General features: G+C 38.0%; 1 long non-coding RNA gene across 5 annotated transcripts in view; it reads right to left on the reverse strand.

The window, feature by feature from the left end:
- Positions 1 to 14,273, reverse strand: part of LOC125964939 (uncharacterized) — a 74,291-nt gene that overhangs the window by 42,792 nt on the left and 17,226 nt on the right. For 3 of the 5 annotated variants that reach the window (XR_007478262.1, XR_007478259.1, XR_007478260.1), the window contains 3 exons: positions 3,864 to 3,945; positions 3,012 to 3,068; positions 2,692 to 2,858 (listed from right to left, as the gene is read on the reverse strand). This is a non-coding gene — a long non-coding RNA (uncharacterized LOC125964939). The remainder of the gene's footprint in view (positions 1 to 2,691; positions 2,859 to 3,011; positions 3,069 to 3,863; positions 3,946 to 14,273) is intronic. The other 2 variants (XR_007478263.1, XR_007478261.1) reach the window with 2 other exon arrangements.

Raw genomic sequence — 14,273 nt, forward strand, 5'->3', positions numbered from 1 at the left:
TGACAGGTGTGAGGGGCTATCTCATTGTGGTTTGGATTTGCATTTCTCTGATGATTAGTATACTGAGCATCTTTTCATGTGCCTGCTGGCCATCTGTATGTTTTCTTTGGAAAAAAAAATGTCTATTCAGGTCCTCTGTCCATTTTTAAATTAGATTGTTTGTGTTTTTTTCCTTATTGAGTTGTATGAGTCCTTTGTATATTTTGTATATCAACCTATTATCAGATATATGGCAAATATATTCTCCCATTCAGAAGGTTGCCTTTTCGTTTTGTTGATGGTTTCCTTCACTGTGCCAAAACATTTTAGTTTGATGTACTCCCATTTGTTTACTTTTGTTTTTGTTTCACTTGCTTAAGGAGACACAGCCTCAGTTTCATTCTTTTTCATGTAGTGTCCAGTTTTTCCAATACCATTTACTGAAGAGACTATCTTTTCCCCATTGTAGATTCTTGCCTCATTTGTGGTAGATTAATTGAAAAACATAAGATGGGTTTATCTTAGTGATTTGAGATTAGATAAACATAAGCATGAGTTTATCTGGGTTCTCTATTCTGTTCCTTTGATCTATGTGTCTGTTTTTATGCCAATACCATACTGGTTTGATTACTATAGCTTTTTAGTACAGTTTGAAATCAGGGAGTGTGATACCTCCAGCTTTGATCTTCTTTCTCAAGATTGCTTTGGCTATTCGGGATCTTTTGTGGTTCCAGAAAATTTTAGGACCATTTGTTCTGTATTAGTGAAAATTTCATTGAAATTTTGATGGAGATTGCATTGGATCTATAGATTGCTTTGGGTAGTATGACGATTAGAACCATATAGATTGTTTCAATTTGTGAGCACAGTGTATCTTTCCATTTATTTGTGGCATCTTCAATTTCTTTCAATGTCTTATAGCTTTCTGAGTACAGCTTTTTCACCTCCTTGGTTAAACTTATACCTAGGTATTTTATTCTTTTTGATGCGATCATAAATGGGATTGTTTACTTCATTTCTCTTTCTGATAGTTTGTTGTTAGTGTATAGAAATGCAACAGATTTCTGTATTAATTTTGTATCCTGCAACTTCACTGAATTCATTTATTAGTTCTAATACCATTTTTTGGTGGCATCTTTGGGGTTTTTCTGTATATAGTATCATGTCATCTGCAAATAATGACAATTTTACTATTTTTCTTTTCTAATTTGTATGCTTTTCAACTTCTTTTTTTGCCTAAGTGCTACAGCTAGGACTTCCAATACCATGTTAAATAAGCGTGCACATTCATGTCTTGTTCCTGATTTTAGAGGACAAGCTTTCAGCTTTCCATCAGTGAGTATGATGTTAGCTGTGGGTTCTTCATATATGGCCTTTATTATGTTGAGGTGTATTCCCTCTATACCCACTTTGTTGAGAGTTTTAAAAATTTTGTCAAAAGTTTTTCCTGCATCTATTGAGATAATCATGTGATTTTATCCTTTGTTTTGTTAATGTTGCATACCACGTTGATTGATGTGTGAATGTTAAGCCATCCTTGCATCCCTGGAATGAACCCTACTTTATCATGGTGTATGATTCTTTTAATGTATTGTTGAATTCAGTTTTCTAATACTTTGCTGAAGATTTCTGCAGCTACGTTTATCAGGAATATTGGCTTGAAATTTTCTTTCTTTCTTTTTGTAGTCTCTTTGCCTGGTTTTGGTTCCAGTGGTCTTGTAAAGTAAGTTTGGAAGTGTTCCTTCCTCTTTACTTTTTTGGAAAAATTTGAGATGGATTGGTGTTAACTTCTATTTAAATCTTTGGTAGAATTCACCTGTGAAGCCATCTGGACCTGGATTTTGTTTGTTGGTACATATTATTTTTCAATTAGTTTCCTTGAAAACAAACTCCTGTGGCAAGCTTGCTTATTATTTCTCTCATGTAACAGAATATATGAAATATACCTTGCTTTTCAAGATATATAGTCTCTTAATTTTAGATTAGTCAAATTGGATTTAAACTCCATAACAGTGTTGTGGAATGTCCAAAGTGTTTGAGTGATTTGGGGGGTTGGCAGAGGGAGTAGTGGAAGGACAATGTGGTATATTCAAGGGTATTTCACATTTCATGAGTACCCATAGTTTTGTGTTTCCTTGGATATGCTGTGATTTTTTTTTTCTTTTCATGTAGATGTGTAACTAGGGATACAAGAAACCATGGCAACACTGTCTTACTCAAAGAAAAGAAGTTGAATATAGTAATCCCTCAATATCCAAGATAAACCAATCCTACGGTGAGGTGTAAGCTGGGCCTTTCTTTCTATTATATGTCATTATCTCCATTACAGTGGTTTTGGTTGAATATATACCTCAGAAACATTTACAAAATTGAGAAAGTTTTAGAAGTTGTTTACAGAGGCCCATCTAATCTCAAATCACTGAGATAAATTAGAATTCATGTGATTTATGTAATGGAGAAGGGACTAAGCCATCAGAGATGATTATTACTTGTAAAATCTCACCTGGAGTAAATACAATATCACACTGTAAAATCAATTTTGCAAGAAAAATGTTACCAATTTCACAAAAGGGCAAAAACATCACCATTCTTTTCACAGACTGTAACAATGTCCTCCTTTATGAAAATTGCTTTTTTATTAGAGGACAATTACTGTGTGTTGAAATAAGAAAATATAGATGGTGGAAGACATTACAGGCAGACCACACCCACCTATCTATCTGTCCTCTTCTGATTCTTAATCATGAACTGTGTGGAGAGGGTGGTCCTAGGCCGCAATTCAAAGGAGATGAAGTTTGTCTTATCTCCTCTCTTGCTTTCCTTTTCTTTGCCTTTTTGTTTGTATACTCTGCTATAGCTGTGGCCAGATAGTAAGCATTCTATATTTGAAGTTAGGAATGAATCACAAACATATTTTATTCTCACAGAGTAATTTGGTTTTGCCTATGTATTTTTAAAACTATTTGATTTGGTATCACTTATACTCATTACTTTTTAAAATTAAGTAACATTTAAAATTTTTTTATAGTTACCTTCAATTTAAAGCAAGAGATGTCTCTTTTTCATATATGGAAGTGACATAAGGTTTTCTTTATAAATAAAATAAATATATTAAGGTCATAAAAATGGAGGTGGTACATGGGCGTGGTTAAACTCAATGTACTATGAGCATGTATAAAAAAAGACAGGACTTGACAGTCTCAAAAGTCCCTTGCATTTTCATAGTCTGGAGATTTTATAATAGGGACATAACATAGGTTGGGGAACAATGGAACACAGTCCCCACACTTCGATTCCTTGGGTTAAATGATAAGACCTTTTCTCAGCTTTATTCTCTTGTAATGAAAATAATGATGAATTAAGTCAGCGGTTCTTTTTTTTTTTTAACTCACATCACTCTGTTATTGGTCAAATCAGTCATACAATCAACTGGGTCATTCCATCATTGGATGACTTGAATAATATATATATATTTTTTATACAGCAAGTTCTTATTAGTCATCAATTTTATACACATCAGTGTATACATGTCAATCCCAATCTCCCAGTTCATCCCACCACCATCACCACCCCCTGCTTTCCCCCCTTGGTGTCCATACGTTTGTTCTCTACATCTGTGTCTCAATTTCTGCCCTGCAAACCAGTTCATCTGTACCATTTTTCTAGGCTCCACATATATGCGTTAATATACAATATTTGTTTTTCTCTTTCTGACTGCTTCACTCTGTATGACCGTCTCTAGATCCATCCACGTCTCAACAAATGACCCAATTTAAGTCAGTGGTTCTTAAAGTTCAATTTTAGAACCAACAGCCTCAGCAACACCTGGGAGCTGGTTAGAAATGCAAATTCTCAGGTGCTACCTGGCACTTCTGAGATCCTACCTGGATTTGCTGAATCAGAGCTCTGGGGGTGGAGCCCAGCAATCAATGTTATAACAAGCCCTGTAGGTGATTCTCACACCTGCTGAAGTTTGAAAATCATTCAGTTAGGGAACCACATATGTAACAGAAATGACCTCGAATTTTACTGGAAAATTAGTCTTGTACTATTAACTCTAGTGAAAGTAATCTTGAAAATGATCTTAGCCTAATGGATGACAGTAAATGCTTAGAAAAAGAGAATTAGAAGATTATGCTTAGAAATGAGTTCCTATAGCAAGAGGAAACCTTACCAAGTAAGAGTTAATTGTACCAATCACATTCAAATACTTTTTACCATTTTTTGTTGGAGGAAGCATCTACATGCAAAACCAACATAAATAAAAAGCAAATTACTTCTTTCAGTGCAATAAAAATCTGGAGTCAATCTCTAAATGTTACAGACCAAGCTGTGGTACCTGTAGTGATGCCTGGGCAGCTGGTCCTCTTCTCTGAGAGTCTCCTTACATAGCCCGCTGATGAGGCAGCTGGCTGACCCACAGGCACTGCTCATTAGAACAGGAATTTACACCTAAGCTGACTCAATTAGATGTTTTCGGCACAGACTTTGAAATTGACACAGATACTTTGCACTTGTAGAAGAATTAAGAGGTCATGAAAGTTGAGGTTGAGGTGGTCATGTGTACTCAAAAGCATAAAATGAAGGACTTTTAGAGAAAGAAGAATAAATGAAGTGAATACACAGATACTAAAGTATCTGGCTGTGGAGTGGTGTGGAATATGGGAAAGAGATAGGAAGAGAGAACGGATAACAGATATTGCTTATGTCCCTAATGGCTTTTAATTCCTGTTGCATTTCCTCTTCTTAGGTTTCCTGTGATAACTCAATATTCATACAATAAATTGCCAGGTTTGTTTTGTTTTTTGGATAGTTAGGCTAAAATAACTTTCTGTTACTTGAAACATGATTCTTAATTAAAATTCCTACTTATCAATGAATATCAACATTCATTTAAAATATGAATATAATTTTCTTATTAGCTACTGACTGAAAGCAATGGCTAGGATTCGGTGTTTGAATTCCAAATCTCCTCCCACAGAAACGCAGCCCAGATATTACCAGCATGGCCACTAGTAGGAATAGTCATTTTCTTGGTCCCTGGAAGAAAACTTTTACAGCATGAAGAATAGAAAATGTTGTGCTGTGTGACAGTTAAATTGATTTCCCTTTATTAACTGAAGGGAAAGGAACATAAGAATTTAAATTTATAGACCAACCAACAAAAACTGAGATGTAGATTAATCAAAGTGAAAAAGCAAAGGCAATCATTCAGAGGGTGCACGCAATACAGCAAGGCTGAGAAAAGTCTGAAGGGCAGACACTGGAGCAGGCAGCAATGAAACTGAGGACCAGTGTCCTGTGGAGGCCTCTGCACACAAGTTCCAGAGGGAAGATTAAGGATCGATGCAGCTCAAGTACAAAGCAGGCACTGGGCCAAACACTGTTAAAACACAAAACATGTTCCAGGACAAGCCTGAGGGCAATAAAGAGGCATGCAGAACATAACATTGGGCCCCTGCTGAGGTCCTCTTTACCTTAAGTAAGTGATTGTACATCTGGTGCTGAAGTTCCCATGACAATTATAAGAGTGGAGAATTGAGAAAGGCATTTGGGAAGAGGAAGGAGAAGCTGAACCTTTTTTTTTAGCTCCCATTAGGTGATTATACACATGTTCCCTTCTCATGTTCCCTAGATGAACATGGAGAAATAATAGTTTGAACTCTGAGGACCCGTTTAAGTACTGTTAAGGAAGGACCCAACTGTTCAGTAGGTGAATTCTTCCCAATAAAATAACTCCAGTAAGTTTACTTGTATTGGTTTGGAGAAATTATTAAATCACTGAAAATTTGTGGTTATCTCTATAGAGTTTATTTACCTCTGCCCCAATCCTCCTCACTCTTAGCATTCGGGAGAATGAATAAAAGCAACATTCTCATGTTCAGATGGAAACACTGATTAAATAGTTTTAACATATTCATTAAGTGCACCATCATTGTATCTCAACCACAGAACCCTTAGGATTACCGTTATAGATTAGCAAAACTGTAAATAATTAATATCTTTTGTTTCAAGTGACCCTTGAAAAGAGGAAAATATGAGTTCAAGCCTGAAAGGTCCCCTGCTGCATCACTTCTACTACAAAGCTAAGAGAAGGAAAATTGAAAATTTTTAATCATTTTCACATCAAATGATTCAGCCTTCAGAAAGTGAACTGAGTTAATGATGGGGCTTCAGAGAAAGCCCAGATATACCTAAAAAGTTCCTTTTGTCCACAAGTGTTCCACTGCTTAACCAATATCTAAAAATCCCTCCCAAGGCTATTCTAGGTTACCATGACTCAGGGATGACAGTGTGGTTTCTGAGATGTAGGTGAGCCCCCACTCACAGGTTTTAGTCAGTGACCTGTGGGAACAGCTAGCAGAAGCTGAAGACACTCAAGATTCAAATGTGTGCATGTCACATGTTTGTCAGCTCCTCTGAATTTTACATGCCTAACAAGATAGGCTCATACCCTAAGCAGACAAAATTCTCTAGCAGCTCTTAGGCAGAACTGTCAGCTCCTCTCTGTTTCCTCTCTTCTCTCTCCCTGCCTTTTTTTTTTTTTTTTTGTGGTACACGGGCCTCTCACTGCTGTGGCCTCTCCCGTTGTGGAGCACAGGCTCTGGACGCGCAGGCTCAGCAGCCGTGGCTCACAGGCCTAGCCGCTCCGCGGCATGTGGGATCTTCCCGGACTGGGGCACGAACCCGTGTCCCCTGCATCGGCAGGTGGACTCTCAACCACTGCGCCACCAAGGAAGCCCTCTCCCTGCCTTTGATGATCATTTTAAACTCAGTTCACCTCAACAAAATACGGTCATGAGCATTAGGCTAGCTGTCCAGCCACTGAATCTTCCTAGAGAAATTCAGCTTCCTCAGTGGTGGAAGAGATGAAAACCTCAAAAGGCAGTACAGTGTAGCCCAAAAGAAATTACAATCTTATTGATAAATCAACCGGAAATTTTGGTTTTGCTGACAATGTGGCAATTTCTACTCAGAGACTTTAACATCATAACAATTATCACTTCACTATTTCTCTTTCTAAATAGGCAATTTCATGCATAGTATGATAACGTGTACTCTAATATCTTATATTTTTTTATGGTTTTGCTTGAACTAAAAGCTATAACATTTGATTATTTTGACATATTAACTCTTAACTTGGGAAATTATAACCAAGCAGATTCTTATATAATATCCTATGGGTTTTTCATTCTCATCTTGTTGGAGTCAGTAGAGCGAGAAGTTTAGGGAGATCTATTTTAACAATTGCTCTGAGATGAACAATGTACCTTTGAAAGGCAAAGGAATGGAAGTCAGAACACTAAAAAGAGAAAAATTTTATTTTTCTGAATCAAAAAAGAAACCCTCGCTTTATGTAATTACCGTGCATAGCCCTCCTCCCCCACTTACCTACGGGAGATACATTCCAAGATCTCCAGTGGATGCCTGAGACCTCAGATGGTACCAAACTTTATATTTACTATGTTTTTCCTATACATTCATACCTATGATTAAGTTTAATTTATAAAGTAGGCACAATAAGAGAATATCCTAATTGCCAGCATCACTACTCTTGCACTTTGAGGTCATTATTAAGGAAAATAAGAATTACTTGAACACAATCACTGCTATAGGCAGCAGTAGATCTGATAACCAAGATAGCTACTAAGTGACTTACGGGCGAGTTATGAAGGACAAGATGATTCCCGTCCCAGGTGGGCTGGATTGGGAGGGCTCGAGATGTCATCACGTGATTCATAACAGCATGCAATTTAAAATTGATAAGTTGTTTAGTTCTTAAATTTTGTATTTAATATTTTCTGACCACAGTTGACTGTGGGTAACTGAAATCAGGTTAAGTGAAACCACGAATAAGGAGGGGCGCCTGTAGTGATGAACATGGTGACAAACTCAGTTTTAGGAGTGGTCATGTTAGAATCTAGTTGATATTAAGCATGTCTATATATACTGCCATACCAAAGTCTTTATTTAGTTAGTTATTTGTTTACTTATTATATTTCTACTTTTATTGTAAAAATTATTTTATTTTGATATGTTTTTCAAAAAATTTAGAATTACAAAGAAGTTGCAAAAGAATTCTGATATACCCTTCACCCAGCTTCTCCCTTTTAACATCTTAAAAAACCAAAGAATATGTGTTGAAACCAAGAAATTAATCTTGATTCAGTATTTAAAGTCAAGAACTCAGATTTCACCAGTGTTGTTTTTCCAATAATGTCTTTTTGTGTGTGTGTATGTGTGATCTAGGATTCATTTCAGAATCCCACATTCTATTTAGTTCCCATGTCTCTTCTGTGACAATTACTGTTTTTTCTCATCTTTCATGATCTTGATATTTTTCAGGAGTATCAGCTAATTATTTTTGTAGAATATCCCTCAATCTGGGTTTTTCTGACATTTTATCATGCTTAAATTTAATTTCTGCATTAAATTTAGGTTATGCGGAAGGACACTGAAGAGATGATGTGCCCTACTCAGGACATCACATTCAGTGTCACATGACATTCATATATAATACTGATGGTGTTACTCTGGATCATTTGCTTAAGAGAGTGTCTGCCAGAATCTTCCTGTAAAGTTACTATCTATTCCTTTGTAATTACTAAATTCTTTGAGAGATACTTTGAGACTCTGCACATATTTCACTCCCCTTAAGTTTTCACCCTTTAATTTTAATACCCATTGGTGAAACTTAACTGCTTCAAAATCACTATGGTATTATAATGGTCATTTTCTATTTTGCTTATTTCTTCTACATGTATTAATTGGAATTCTTCAGTAAAGAACAGCTCTTGCTTTTCCTTTACACCTTCTTTCATCCTGCTTTCCTTCTTTCCTTCCTTTCTCTCTCCCCCCCTTTCCTTCCTTCCTTCTTTCCTCCTTCCTTCCTTCCCTTCTTCACTCATTTCATTAATTTATTATGAATATTGATTTTATTCTTTGGGTTATAATCAATACTATCATTATTTGTTTTGTTGACCTAATTGCTCCAACTTTGGAGCCATCATTTTGTTTGCTTGTTTTTTTGCATTTCCTTACTTTCTGGCACCCCAAGATTCTCCAGGTTTTTCTTGTATTTTATCCTGCTCCAGACCTGGAATCAACCTGTTCTTTAAAGAACTCTGGTTCCTTTTATATTTAGAAATTAATATCCAGATATGAAGTGTGTTTATTGCTACTGGGTCAAAAGTTTCATGATAGAGTTTTAATAAAAACTGTGCTGGCTGAAAATCATTCCTAAAATATCTAGAACTTTTGACAAAATTTCTGACATGTCAAGAGATTCTAATCCAGCACTTTCTCATCTAGTATTAATAGATGCTATACTTTTGGTAGAGGGTTCCATTTTCTAATATCATATTGCACTCAGAGATTCGCAATATATATTACTGAAGAATTGCGCCAAGACTTCAATGTAATATAATATTGTAAATAATATTGTTTGCCTTTGTTATCTTTTATTGACATCCAAAGTCATGTGGCTTCAAAATACTTTTTTCCCCACAGTATATCTACCAACATCCAGTAGGAGAGTCACTGTCAGCTGAACACCAAATCAGGAAACATCATGTTAACTAAAAATCCTCTCTTCTAAATGTTATCACTAGATAGTGAGTAACAGGATTTCAGTTACCTTGTCTTTTGCTCTCCATGTTAATAACCTAGGCAAGAGATCAAGGCTTATCACCCCTTAAGTCACTGAAAACTAACAATGGAATTGTCCATATTATCTTCTAGTTTTCTTATGCATTCCTCCACAAACCACAATATAACACACATTCACACACACTTTCTTTTTTCCTTCCTTCCTTCCTCTCTCCCTTCCTTTTTTTTTTCTGGCTTAGATGAAACACATTGCCCTTTTTTCTGACACGCATAATATAATGCTGGCTGAAGAACTGCAGTTTTCCAATATCAGCAAAAACACTATTACTGAAGCCAATCTATTAAAAAGAGTAAGAATGACCTCTTTTATATTCTAATGTGTTCTTGCGCTGGCTATTGTATTCATGTAGCATTGGTCCCTCATTCTCCTCTTGTCACTCTTGCATGTAGAATGGTTTTGCAGGATTCTGGTCTTTTGTGGCTTACTCATGCATGCCTGAGTATTGCCGTTTTACATTTCTCTTCTTTTGTCAAATTAGATTCTTGACTTTGTATCTAAGATAGTGTAGTTACCTATCCAGAAATCAGTGCTTTTCATATTACCTAGTTTATTTATTGAACAAGAGGTTACTGAAGAATAATGATTGTGATATAATTTTATTGCAACAAAATCTACTCACTATGAAGTATGGATCATGTTAAAGCACTATCAGCAAAATTAGGTAATCAAAGCAGCAAAAAACAAACAAAGCAAGCAAACTATCTCTTACAAATGGATCTAGAACTGTCATTATGCAAAAACAACAACAACAAAACCAGAACAAAACTCTTCCATGGTAATAGACCTAGAGTTCATATACTACATTACTTGCAGTAACCACCACCTACTAAGTACCCACTGTGTTAAGCAATATACTTTATAATGGGATACAATCTTGAAAACAATATAGCTCCAGCCCTCAAAGATTATATTCAAGTGATGAGACTATAATGTAAGCCCAATTTCGACATAGTGTAAATAATATGTTACCAGAAATTTGGGGAGGCACAGGAAAGGATCATTTACTACATAATAATTTAGTTTATTAATATCAGCTATGGCCATAACAAAATACTATAGGTTGGATGGCTTAAACAACAGAAATTTATGTCTCTCAAATCTGGAAGTTCCCGATCAAAGTCCAGCAGGGTTTGGTTTCTGGGGAGAGCTTTCTTCCTAACTTCCTAACTCCTAATAGCTGCCTTCTTGCTGTGTGTTCACATGACCTCTTCTTTCTTTGCATATGGAGATAGAGCTCTCTTATGTCTCTTCTTATAAGAACACTTATTGGATTAGGCCCCCAACCTTATGACTGCATTTCACCTTAGTTACTTCCTTATGAGCCCTATTTCTAAATCAAGTCACAATGGAGTTAAAGCTTCCTTTGGAGGAACATGTTTAGTCCATTACACTCAAAGTTCTTGAAAATTTTATTTTACTTAAGAAAAAAATTAAAAGTAATTATGCATGATATTAAACAAAAAAACTATAAATAGAGAAGAAAAAAATAACTTTTATTTCTGAAAATATATTCATCACTCATGCTAATAAAAGATTTAACTCATTTAGCAATTATAATTTGTAAAGCACCTTCACTTTTTTGTTTTGTTTTGTTTTGTTTTGTTCTACCAATATGTTGGAGGCTCCTGGGACAATATAACTACATTTAATTTTCAGATGAAAACAGATAGTGTTATTTGTCTAAAATTATACTGTGTATTGATAGTAAAACTCTTAAGAGTTAAATTACAACAAAAGTCTTCTGGCTCCATTCTGTGATATTTCTGTACGACCAAGAAAGCTAAGGTATAGAAAATATTTAAAAAAGACGGACCTTCAAGATGGCGGAGAAGTAAGATGTGGACATCACCTTTCTCCCTACAAATACATCAAAAATGCATCTACATGTGGAACAAGTCCTACAGAACACCTACTGAACGCTGGGAGAAGACCTCAGACTTCCCAAAAGGCAAGAAAATCCCCACGTACCTGGGTAGGGCAAAAGAAAAAAGAAAAAACAGAGACAAAAGAATAGGGATGGGACCTGCACCTCTGGGAGGGAGCTGTGAAGGAGGAGAAGTTTCCACACACTAGGAAGCCCCTTCACTGGCAGAGATGGGGAGGGGGGGAAAGCTTCGGAACTGCGGAGGAGAGCACAGCAAAAGGGGTGCAGAGGGCAAAGCGGAGAGATTCCCACACAGAGGATCAGTGCCGGCCAGCACTCAACAGCCTGAGAGGCTTGTCTGCTCACCTGCCGGGACAGGTGGTGGCTGGGAGCTGAGGCTCCGGCTTCGGAGGTCAGACCCCAGGGAGAGGACTGGGGGTGGCTGCATGAACACGGCCTGAGGGGGCTAGTGTGCAACAGCTAGCCGGGAGGGAGTCCGGGAAAAGTCTGGACATGCCTAAGAGGCAAGAGACCATTGTTTCGGACCGTGCAAGGAGAGGTGATTCCTTCCCTGTCTGCGCGCAGAAGGCAGAGCACGGCCTAAACGAGCTCCAGAGATGGGCATGAACCGCGGCTATCAGCTCAGACCCCAGAGAGAGGCATGAAACGCTAACGCTGCTGCTGCAGCCACCAAGAATCCTGTGTGCAAGCACAGGTCACTATCCAAACCCCTCCGTGAGCCTGTGCAGCCCACCACTGCCAGGGTCCCATGATCCAGGGACAAGTTCCCCAAGAGAACACACTGTGCGCCTCAGGCTGTTGCAATGTCATATTGGCCTCTGCTGCCGCAGGCTCGCCCTGCATTCCAATTATAACTACCGTACCACTCCCTCCCCCTGGCCTGAATGATCAAGAGCCCCTTAATCAGCCACTGCTTTAACCCCATCCTGGCTGGGTGGGAACAGGTGTCTGAGGGCGACCTACACGCAGAGGCAGGGCCAAAACCAAAGCTGAACCCCAGGAGCTCTGCAAACAAAGAAGAGAAAGGGAAATCTCTCCCAGCAGCCTCAGGAGCAGTGGATTAAATCTCCACAATCAATTTGATGTACCTGCACCTGTGGAATACCTGAATAGACAACGAATCATCCCAACACTGAGAGGGTGGACTTTGGGAGAAACTGTAGACTTGGGGTTTGCCATCTGTGACTGATTTGTTTCTGATTTTTATGTTTATCTAAGTTTAGTTTTTAGTGCTTGTTATCATCAGTGGATTTGTTTCTTGGTTTGGTTGCTCTCTCTTTCTTTTTTATTATTATAATTTTTTTATTGTTTTATTTTAATACTTAAAAAACCTTACTATTCATTTTTTATTTATTTTCTTTCTTTTTTTCTCTCTTTTCTTCTGAGCCGTGTGGCTGACAGGGTCTTGGTGCTCCAGCCTGGGGTCAGGCCTAAGCCTCTGAGGTGGGAGAGCCGAGTTCAAGACACTAGACCAAAGACCTCCTGGCCCCACATAATATCAATTGGCGAGAGCTCCCCCAGAGATCTCCGTCTCAACGCTAAGACCCAGCTCCACCCAATGGCCAGCAAGTTCCAGTGCTAGATGTGCCATAACAAACAGCTAGCAAGACAGGAACACAACCCCACCCATTAGCAGAGAGGTTGCTGAAAATCATACTAAGTTCACAAACACCCCAAAACACACCACCAGACGCAGACCTGCCCACTAGAAAGACAAGATCCAGCCTCATCCACCAGAACACAGGCACTAGTCCCCTCCACCAGAAAGCCTATACAAGCCATTGAACCACTCTCACCCACTGGGGAGAGACACCATAAACAACAGGACCTATGAACCTTCAGCCTGTGAAAAGGAGACCCAAACACAGTAAGTTAAACAAAATGAGAAGATGGAGAAATATGCAGCACATGAAGGAGCAAGGTAAAAAGCCACCAGACCAAACAAATGAAGAAGAAATAGGCAGTCTACCTGAAAAAGAATTCAGAGTAATGACCATAAAGATGATCCATAATCTTGGAAATAGAATGGAGGAAATACAAGAAACATTGAACAAGGACCTAGAAGAACTAAAGAGCAAACAAACAATGTTGAACAACAGAATAAATGAAATTAAAAATTCTCTAGAAGGAACCAGTAGCAGAATAACAGAGGCAGAAGAATGCATAAGTGACCTGGAAGATAAAACAGTGGAAATAACTGCCCCAGAGCAGAATAAAGAAAAAAGAATGAAAAGAATTGAAGACAATCTCAGAGACCTCTGCAACAATACTAAATGCACCAACATTTGAATTATAGGGGTCCCAGGAGACAAGAGAAAAAAAAGGGTCTGAGAAAATATTTGAAGAAGTTATAGTTGAAATCTTCCCTAACATGGGAAAGGAAACAGTCAATCAAGTCCAGGAAGTGCAGAGAGTCCCATACAGGATAAATCCAAGGAGAAACACGCCAAGACACATATTAATCAAACTATCAAAAATTAAATACAGGGCTTCCCTGGTGGCACAGTGGTTGAGAGTCCGCATGCCGATGCAGGGGACATGGGTTTGTGCCCTGGTCCGGGAGGATCCCACATGCCACAGAGCGGCCGGGCCTGTGAGCCATGGCCGCCGAGCCTGCGCGTCCAGAGCCTGTGCTCCGCAATGGGAGAGGCCACAACAGTGAGAGGCCCGTGTACCGCAAAAAAAAAAAAAAAAAAAAAAAAAATTAAATACCAAGAAAAAATATTAAAAGTAGTAAGG

The sequence above is a fragment of the Orcinus orca genome, chromosome 7 (genome assembly GCF_937001465.1).
Source record: "Orcinus orca chromosome 7, mOrcOrc1.1, whole genome shotgun sequence".
In the NCBI taxonomy this organism is placed as follows: domain Eukaryota; kingdom Metazoa; phylum Chordata; class Mammalia; order Artiodactyla; family Delphinidae; genus Orcinus; species Orcinus orca.